Below are 11172 nucleotides of genomic sequence, written 5' to 3'. Positions count from 1 at the left end.
CACTTTTCCCTTCAACTCAACTTTCCATTAATATGCTTAGATACAGCACTCTCGTCAACAGCCAGCTTCTTTAGCAATGACCTTTTATGACTTACCCTCCTTGCGGAGGTCAAGTCAGCATTCTTCCCCATGATTGTGTTATCTACTGAACCAAACTGAGACCATTTATTTAAAATCTCAGGAAACCTTAAGCCCTCGTTCCCACTGAACGTGGCTTTGAAATCGTGCAAGTTCATCTGAACTCGCACAATTTTAAAGCAGTATTTTAGTCCAACTTCAGGGGCAACTTTAAAGATATCTGTGCAGCTTAATGCAGGAACTACTTTTGTAAATCAGTGCAGCGCCGCAAAGTCGGCATCGCACCGTTTGGGACTCTTCCATCACCGGCAATAGGCTGAAATTTGACATGTCAAATCGGGCTTATGTGAACGGGAGCTTACAGGTGTTTTAAGTTAATTAGCTGATTAGTGTGACACCATTAGTCTACAATATTGAACTTTTTCACAATATTCTGATTTTCAGAGATACTGAATTTTGGGTTTTCACTAGCTGTAAGCCATAATCATCAAAATTAAAAGCAAGAAATACTTGAATATATATCACTCTGTGTGTAATGAATCTATAAAATATGAGTTTTACTTTTTGAAATGAACTACTGAAATGATACGCCAATTTTTTTAGATGCACCTGTATGTGTAACCCCCTAGTATATTAACGCTGTGTACAGAATTACCAGATATATCATGCTCATGTGACAGACTCAGTGGTTTAATCAGAAGCCTGCACAAAGCTTGCATTCAAATTGCAGGCATTCCCTGAAAGTAATTTCATCTGTAGTGACATACTTTCAAAGACCTATTTATAGATGTTGTGGCTGTAGTTTTTATCACTACAATGCTGAGATTGAGCAGGCAGGTATAGTGAAAGAGAAAATATATACCTGTGCTCCTATCCCAATAGCATGTACTTGTATTTAAACTATCAGGTGCTAAAGGGGTGTGACCACATATTAATACTACAAATTCTGGCTGGACCCTCTGCACACAGTGTAGAGAGGGTCCATCCAGAATTTGTAGTGTTAATATGTGGTCACACTCTTTTAACACCTGCTAGTTTAAATACATGTACAAGCTTTTGGGATATGTGCACAGGTATAGCTTTTCTCTGTTGTAACGCAGATTAGTGACCATATCTGAACCTAGTTGCTCTGCCCCAAGTTGGCATGGTGTCCACCGTAGCATTTGCAGTGGCAAGGCAGTGTAGGACTGGCCAGAAGAGGAATTACTTTAATGCAATTGTTGATCAGCCTAAACATGTATTGCAATATATGTGAACTAAATATCCCTGTTTTTCTTTGCATAGTTTGCTGGAAAGGGTATTGTGTGCAGAGGTATAGTGAAAGGCCAACTTACTTACTTAGAAAGTAACTAAGATAGAGCAACACAAGGCCTGCATCAATCTCCCAAGAATGAAAGTGATATTAATATTGCACAGGAATTCTAAAACCTGTGTGTTATATTGCTACCTACAGGAGGATTGGACATTGGCAAAAAAAAAAATGTAAGCCATCCCTGGGTAGTGGCCTCGTCTTGTGTAGGTGGCAGTATAACTGGAAGGTTTCAGAATTGTCCTTCAATAAACCCCAAGAAAAAGAGTTTACAGTGAGTACAAAAATCCTAATATACTGCAATTGAAGATTTTAAATTAGCTTAAGCAAAAATGAAATTCACGTCAAACAAATTACATGTTTGAGTTTATGTAAGAATCCTTATATTTATTTATTTTCTGTCCTAAATATAATTTTAGAGGTTTGCCTGCCTTGCTTTAGAAGAATAGGTGCACCATTACACAACTTAAGTTATTACAACAGTTTATAACAAATGGAAGGATTTTCTAGCCATTCAAAATGGCACCTGGACTTTCCATCAAAAATGTTGGGAATACGAGTCCTGTAGGCAACAAGACTTTCAGTATGTTGGAAAACTCAGCTGTTCTACCCTCCCTCTAAAAACTGCACTGCAGGAAACACACAGGCTCTGTGCAGAAAAAGATAGAGAGGAAGGGATGAATGTTTGAAGATGGATACAATCCATGGCTGATTTCTCAGCACCATCTGCAGCTTTACCACTCATACATCACATCTGATGAAGTGCATAGGCACCAGTAGACACTAAGGCAGAAAACAGGTCAGGGGTCCCCCACCCTTTTGACTGCCATTGATCAAAAACAAAACCTACTTCATTTGGATTATTTGCACAGGCATTGCCTCATCTGAGACCAACTGTCTACAAGTGGATCCTACCTTGTAAAGGGACAGATGGGTGCACAGCTGTGACCATTTGTGCTTTTCCCCTGGTTTACTGCAGGAACATGAAGGTTCAACCACCAGACCTAGGCTCCTACTTTATATTGTGAATCATCTTTACGAAGCCATCATGTCTACAGCCTACAGCTCAAGGCAGGTCAGAAGACACAAAATACTTTGGAACGGTAAATGAAAATATGTGAACAAAAAGATTCAGTTATTTGCTATAAGAAGTTATAGCTGATGTTGTGTACAAAAAAAAAACACTTAGGCCCCTTTCACACTGTCCGTCCATCGGACGGACTCCGTTTATCTCAGCGGGGGATTAATCCGCCGATCCCCCGCTGAGCAGGAGGATGACAGCTGTTCTCCGTGCTGTGTGCGGAGACACAGCTGTCAGTTCCCCATACATGTCTATGGGGGAATCGGATGCAAACGGACCTTTAGGCATCCATCCAGATTTGAGGGATCGGACGTCAGCGGACATGTCTCCGCTGACATCCGATGCCCCAAAGGGGCGCATGAGGGGACCGTTCAGATCCGTCTGTGTGAAAGAGCCCTTATTCTTAAGGCTGGTTTCACACTAGCTGTGGCCACGGCTCACAACAGGGGGTCCGGTGCATATCTGTTCAGCATTTTAGGTGTGAATTTTCTGCTGAATTCGCACCTTAAACGGACAAGAAGATGAACAGGACCCTTATGCAATTTGGACCACGGACACCTGACCTCGTAGATGTGTGAAAGGCTTCATCGAGAGCCAGTCATGCGAATAGGATCCAGGAAAACCCTCATTCAATTTGCTTCAGTCTGAACCCAGCCTCACTGAGGAACTTTATTTCAGCTTCTGGTGATTTGTAAGCTTTAGTGCAGGTATTGATGCAGCCTATACCCATAAAATACACAAACAAATACAAAGTAAGAGAAAATTGGAGGTTTCTATCCCAAATGGAGTTCTCCTTTAACAAAGAGACAGACTTACTTTAAAGGAACCTGTCAGGACCAAAATAAGGGAGCCACCATTTCTATTGCTTGGTGAATGTCTTTCTTATCCACACTTCATAGTCACCTGGAACCAGCATGCAGAAAAAGTGTCAGAACAAGCGATATGCACAAAAATCCAGGCCAATGAGTCACAGATAAGGATGGCAGCTCCCATACTTCCACCTGACATCACCACTTGACATTCAGTCAGATAGGTAGTCTGGTATTGCTTAAAAGTCTGCAGTTGTGTTCACCTCTGGAATTCATAGATTTGCCTGGCCTCCCTCAGTTCCAATAATAGAAACAAGAAAATTGCATATAAAACACAAGTTGTTCAAACTGCATAAGTAGACATCGAACACAACACGTGTACATTACATTTCTCAGCATACACTAACCATAGATTGGAAATAAGGCAATATTGTTCATGCATTCAATTTTTTCAGTCTAGATTGTTATGATTTCATGTAACAAAATTGATATAGAACACGTATCCAAAGTAAGGCTTCATCTTTCTTGTGGCCTGCTCGCCCTTAACTAATCCAGCTGTAATCGAGAAACCCACCATAGATAGAACTAAACTTCTCTTAAAATACCTTTTCATTATGTGCATTCAGAACAGAGTAGAAATCCATTTCTGAATGTGTTAAATAATCTTCACATTGTCAAAATAGTACTGTGTGTTACCATGAATAATTGAGCATTTCCCATGGGCAGGATGAAGGCCAAATCAGTCCTGATAACGGTTGGTAATGCCACTGATTAAAGTGTCTCTGGGACTCAAGTTTGCCCAAGTTTCTGATTCCCACCACCTTTGGCTGTTCCCAGTTTGTATTAAAGAAACTGAAGAGCAGCATATTTTATAACTCCCACTGCAAAAATTCTGACCAGAGAACTCCAGAGATACCAGAAACTCAAAAGGAAAGGAATAGGTCAATATTTTGAGTATGATTGGCTGGAAAATAAAGAAACATTGCTCTGTCTATGGCCATCTTTTATTGAGATCAGCAACAGGATAGCATGCCTACTGTACTTCTGCTGCTATAAGCCATCTTCTGCACTTCATTTGAACCAACCGGGAGTTGCAGTCCTATGTTTGCCTGCATTTCTTTAAAGGTTGTAACCATCCCTTTCTGGTGAAAAATGTTAAGGACGTCTCTACTACTGAGACGGTTTCCTAAAGCTGGCCATACATTATATAATTTTTCTATTTATTTACAATTTACTTTAGATTTACCTTCAAATATGATGTGCAAGGGCCTGTCTGACTGCATACAAATTGAAAGTACTTTAGGTTTGACCTCATATTTTATGGTTTTAGTAAAATTACAAGAAAATTGTATAACATGGCCAGCCTAAGAACAGATCTCTGGAACCATTTATTATAAAGAGTCTATAGTTACTACTGCACTGGTTATGCTTGCTCGTCCATCTTTTTTGTTATTGTATTATCTATAGATATTAGTGGATTGGCCACTACAATAACTCTAATAACTGTTTATATTATCAACACCAATCTAGTGGTTATCAGCCAGTTCCAATGAACTGGCCGAATGATAAACTTGTGTAGTGCTGCAAAATACACTGCTCAATAAAATGAAAGGAACACTTCTTAATCAAAGTATAGCATCAAGTCAAGTAAACTCCTGGGATATTGATCTGGTCAGTTAGGTAGCAGAGGGGGTTGTTAATCATTTTCAGCTGCATCTGTGTTAATGAAATTAACAGGGGCACTAGATGGGCAACAACGAGCCTACCTCCAAAACAGGAATGGTTTTACTGGTGGAGGCCACTAACATTTTTTTCCCCTACTCATCTTTTCTGACCGTTTTTCAATAGTTTTGCATTTGGTTAGGGTCAGTGGCACTACTGGTAGCATGAGGTGATACCTTGACCATATAGAGGTTGCAAAGGCAGTCCACATCAATACGTGCCATTGCCAGAAGGTTTGCTGCATCTCCCAGCACAGTCTAGAGAATGGAGGAGATTCCAGGAGACAGGCAGTTACTCTAGAACTGGACAGGGCCGTAGAAGGTCCTTAACCCATCAGCAGGACCAGGATAAGCACTGGCAGAGCCCTACAAAATGACCTCCAGCAAGCCACAGGTGTGAATGTCTTGGATCAAGCAATCTGAAACAGACTTCATAAGGATGGCCTGAGGGCCCAATGTCCTCTAGTGGGCCCTGTGCTCACTGCCTGGCCCTGTGGAGCTCAATTTGCATTAGCCATTGAACATGTGACAGACGTGAAAGGGTCTGGACAAGCCGCGGAAATCGATATGCTGCCTGTAACATTGGTTAGCATGACTGGTTTGGTGGTGAGTTAGTGATGGTCAGGGCAATCATATCCATGGAGGGACGCACAGACCTCTATAGGCTAGACAATGGCATTCTGTCATTAGGTTTCAGGATGAAATTCTTGGACCCTTTGCCAGACCCTACCCTGGTGCATGAGAATGCCCAGCCCCATGTGGCGAGAGTATGCAGCCAGTTCCTGGAGGATGAAGGAATTTATACCATTGAATTGCCCCTACGCTCGCCTGACCTAAATTCAATGGAACACCGCTGGGACATTATGTTTCGGTCAATCCTACGCTGCTACATTGCACCGCAGTCTGTTCAGGAGCTCAGTGATGCTCTAGTCCAGATCTGGGAGGAAATACCCCAGGACACCATCTGTCGTCTCATTAGGAGAATGCTGCGACATTTTCAGGCATGCATACAAGCACATAGGGGCCATTTTTGAGTTGCTGCAATGAAATTTTAGCAAAATGGACGAGCCTCCTGCATCATTTTTTTTTCCACTTTGATTTTTCGGGGTGTCAATGAATTCAGCTCACTGTAGGATGATCACTTTCATTTCCATCAAACGATGTGGCATCCTTTCATTCCTGAAACATTACCCAGTCCATATCAGTATAGATATCCAGCATGATAATTTTCCCCATTGAGAACTGATGTGTTTTTAAAGTGTTCCTTTAATTTTTTGAGCTGTGTAGTTTGCCTCCATATACTGTAGATATACAATTAAAATGTTTACATAGAAGCAAACATTTTTAGCGTGCCTTTACAAGATAAGATAAAAAAAAAAAAAATTGATAGCATTTCTTCTGCAATTGACACTGAAACACCTACCTCTCCAGTGGGCTGAAAGTTCAAACTCGACTGTCTGGAGATTGTACCATTTAAAGACAGTTTTAGCATTTAACACTTCCAGGTAGAATGTATGTGCAGCCCTCCGCGTGTGCTGTGGTTCCTTCCGCCAGACCTTATATCACTGCAGTACTCAGCAGAGAGGTGGGGAGGGTGGAAGGAACCGTTGAGTGCAGGAGGGGACACAAGTGTTGAATGCTGAAGACTATATTAGAGGCTGTAGCGTTTGAACGCAGAGGAGTTGGGACTTGCTGGCTCCTGAAGAGCTAAATAGTGCCTCCTACTGCAAGAGCAATGCTATTGATTGTTTTTGGAAACACAAAGTAATACTAAATAGGATTATTTAGATTACTGTATGCTCATTTTATTTACATGTATAGCAAAAAAAAAAAATATACTGCTATACTTCCACTTTAAAAATACAAGTTAAATTTGACTTTAAGATCTAACAGAATACTAATCCAAACCTAATGACAATCCAGGTCGATTTATGAGAAAGGGCCCATTCACATCTCCCAAAAAAAAAAAGAAAAGTCACTAGAATAGTTAGTTATAGAAGTCAAAATAATTATGTCACTGCAAGAGAAGGTGATGGGAAATCTTTCAGTGGGCATACCTGTTTATATGATAACTGCACTTCTGGTAGCTCCTGGGCTTACCTGGCTGATCGGTAGTTCTGGGAACCGATCCGACGATGGTGGCATCTGGTCACAGAGATGAGCGAAGGAAAGATGTCCTTTGCTCAACAGAGATGAGCGAAGGAAAGATGTCCTTCACTCATCTCTATGAGCTAGGAGAACTGGAGCGACATCATAACGTCACTTCTGGCCCAGTGTAAACCTGGCCTTTTTGTAATTATATGGGCTAAATTAGAATGTGTTTAATTTGCATTTTTTTTTTTTTTTTTATTTTGCACAAAAGAGGAGTTACCCTTAATTTCCCCCATACTAGGTCTCTTCTGCAATAGAAAAACCTTCCTGCTCACAACAGCCAAAGTTCTGCTTCAACTCCTCTAACAGCTGAAGACATTTTGAGTAGAGCAACATTAATGTCTTGACTATCCAAATCTATTGCCTCGTACACAGGCATCGATTATTGGCCAGGAATCTTCGGCCAACGTCCGATCGGCCGATTTTCAGCTTGTTAGTCTGATGCTTTCGACAACCGACTCCGACTTTTCGGCCAAATAAAATCTGGTGTGCAGGCTATAAAATTTTTGTTGGCGGTCAATACAACGGCCGATTTTCCGTCAGTCAGTACAGATTTCGGCAGACAAAAATCTGATGAGCAAGACTGGGCATGCTCAGAGAAGAAAAAACACATGGAAAGTAAACCAGCACATGACATCACTTCTGAAGTAGATTTTTGTTGGCCGAGAAAATTCGTGTGCAGTCTAGGCACATTCCAACCAGCAAAACACAACTCTGGACAAAAGTCGGACGATCGGTCGGCCGATAATCGTTGCGTGTGTACGAGGCTCAAGTTTTCTGTAAAAAAAAAAAAAAATGCATAACTGCTCTTTGATTAAAAAAAGCTGTTGTCATATAGGCTTATGGGTTATTGAGCAAAAGCTGATAAAGTGGAACAATAAAATAAATACTATATTTAAAAAAACCCTGTTACCCCTTCAACTGTTCTCGAAGAAAGTTTAAACAGCCATTTAGTGAACGATTGATTTGCATAGAGCTCAGATTCTTATCAACTTGATGTAAAATGTAACATACGTCATACCCATCCATCATGTATTTTAAACAAAAAAAAACAGGCAGCACCAATATTTAGTAAAGTACCCTTTGAGATAACTGTGTAATCCCCAGTATTAAATACTGAATTAGGAAAAGTCTTAAAAGAGAAAAAAAAAAAAGACAACCAGCTGATCTGACATGACAACTCAAAGGGGGCGATATGCAGTACCCCATTACATCCAGGGACCGGCTTTCTGCCCCATTACATCCAGGGACCGGCTTTCTGCAACAAAATGGAAAAGTGAGAGCTGATTTCTGATTGAGTAATTTGACTCATGAGACATTGCTGCGGTTTGTCATTTTGATGATTGAAGCCTACAGTGCATAGAGAAACATTCAGTTTGAATTGTCTTTTTTTTGGGAAGGTTTAAAAATAAAAATCTGATTGGTTGCTACAGGCAACAGACATATCCTCATATCAGACATTGGAACAAACAAGTCTAAAAACTTAGAGTGGTATTAAACCAAAAACAAAACATAATTATATTGCAGCTTACAATTCTTCAATGCTGAGGCATTCATTTTCTTTTTTAGTTCTTTTATTTTATGTTATTTTTCATCTTCCTTTAGCAGATCAAGCTGTCCAGAAAGTAGCAGAGGATTGGGACAAACCATTTACTACCATTTACCACAGCTTACAATGCTCAGCATTTAAATTAAAAATTTGACCCCAAAGTAAAACGGTTACTGTGTCTGCATAGATAGTGTTATCTTGAGCACAGCTTTAGTTTGTTATGGTCCGTACACATGATGCGAAAAACGGACGACAGCTTTTTTTTTTGTCATGCTAGTCGCATATCGAAAATGAAGAGGTTACTAAAGTTACAAAAATTCTCGTACGACAAGATAAAAATTGGTAAGTGATGTAATGTGTTGTAGTGTATTTGTATTGTATTTTTAGATGACAACTGTACTGATTAAGCGAAAAACGTAGGATCTGGTATCATACGAGAAACATTTTCGTGCTTGTCCGATCGGATGAACTGTTGTGATCGGCTCTCGAAAGCGCTGTACTAAAGATCCGATTATCGTACAATTGCTTTGAAAGCGTTATTTTTCATCCAAATTTCAGATTGTGTGTGCAGGCTATTATTCAAGTCCATCTAAATCTGCTAGTCAATCTAACCCTCCCCTCTCTGCAGATTGACAATGCTGCTGTCCACAGGTGTCCCTGTTGCTCCTCCACACGAAGACAGTAAGTGTGATTGGCTGGATCACCAGGTGAAAATAAAACAAAAAGGCCTTAAAAAGGAAAACGAATGCAGGCACCACACTGTTTTTGGGTTTAAATACCACTTTAATATCCCAGGTGAATTGCATAGCCATAAACTTATTGCTACAAAAATGTTATGTGCACAGTAATAAATAGGCATTAGATCACATTGGGAGGTTAGATGAGGTGTGTGGTAATAAAACAGCTTCTCCAATTGAAACCAATAGCTGGGATGTCAGGACGAGAATGTCATGGAAACAGAAAATGGAGGCATGACATGGGTTTGATGGAACAGGTCCTCATCGAGCAGAGTGATAATTTTTCCAGCTTGAAATAGCTTGGTCTTTCTAGGCAGCTGGAAAGGAAAAAGGCTTACAAGAACATTTTTTACCATTAATATTTTTTCCCTATCCTTTATCAACGATAAGACATTTGCTCACCATTTCCTGTTCCTGCTATCTGCACAGTCAAATGACGCTGTCACACTTCCCACCCCCTAATTTTTAGTTTTGTTGCAGGGGAGAAGAGTCAGAATGAAACCCCAACCACTGGACTTCCTTGGAGGGAAGAATCTTTCATGTGATGGAATCCAACAATGCTTAATCTAAACTGATTTGGGGCAGATTTGCCATATCAAGTACAATAAATTAGATCTAATAAATGTACTGATTAAAGAGAGATTAAAAGTATATTAACCAGTAAGGTGTGTGTGTGTGTGTGTGTGAATTCCCAGGCAAACCAGACATCTGCCATGTTGGCCCAACAGAGGAGAGGGGATGTCTTCATGTACTGAGAGGGATTCAGGAGAATTACAGTACTGTACCTAAATAATTTGCTTGTTTACTGATCTGATCTATTCAGAATGCCTCCATTTTGCTGAATCTGCTAATCACTACTCCCGTTTTCTCTGGACAGAGCTGCAAATACAGTGTCACATGTGGCACCACCTGTTGGTGAAATCTGAAACTGGGTCTTTTTTTTTTTTGCATTGGGCCTTTAAGCTTCCAAACATTTAAAAGACAAGTTTAGGTTTACCTAAACTACTGCTAACACCCAAACTCCTGCCATAAGCTAAACTGAACTAATCCAAGAGCCCATTCCTTTACTTCTGTTGCACTGCTGTGGCCCGGCCATTACATTCTCACTGGTGAATTCAGTGCTCACTGCACCTGCATTCTGAGTCCCGGTAGGCTGAACAGGGCCATAAGCAGAGGATCTCTAGCCTCATGTTTATAGCCTTTAAGTCATGGTATTGCCGAGGATGTATGGGGGAAGGAAGGTTAGTCCAGTTTAGCTTAAAAGGCCTGGGGGACGGTAATGAAGTCATATTGCGCACGGTGCCAAAATGGTCAGATTTGACAGGGACCCACTTCGTAAATCCCCACTACTAGAGCACAGTGACATGCTTCATAAAACTCCACACTGGAATGCAACTCAGCTTAAGACATGAAGTGCAGAAAGTTAGATGGAGAGCAGAGATGTCATAAAACCCATTAAAATAGCCCAGGCAAGAGGCAGAGCATGTCTTAGCCCGCCTTTAGCCAGAATTGTATTATGCAATATATGCATCACATCTAGTCTCTAACAAAATGTAATTTCACTCAGTGCAATAATATATTACTAGTTTGATTATGGAATTTTGTCATCTGTAACTAAAGATATTGTTCTATCTAGAATAATAGGCATTGAGGGAATGTCTGCTTGAGCATAATAAAACAGTTTCGCACACTCAGACCTTTATTTATTTGTTAGAATTAACATCTTATCTATTTAGG

This window comes from Pelophylax lessonae, assembly GCF_965119305.1.
Source record: "Pelophylax lessonae genome assembly, chromosome: 9".
Taxonomy (NCBI): domain Eukaryota; kingdom Metazoa; phylum Chordata; class Amphibia; order Anura; family Ranidae; genus Pelophylax; species Pelophylax lessonae.
The sequence above is the reverse complement of the archived record's forward strand: the minus strand, read 5'-3'. Positions refer to the sequence as shown.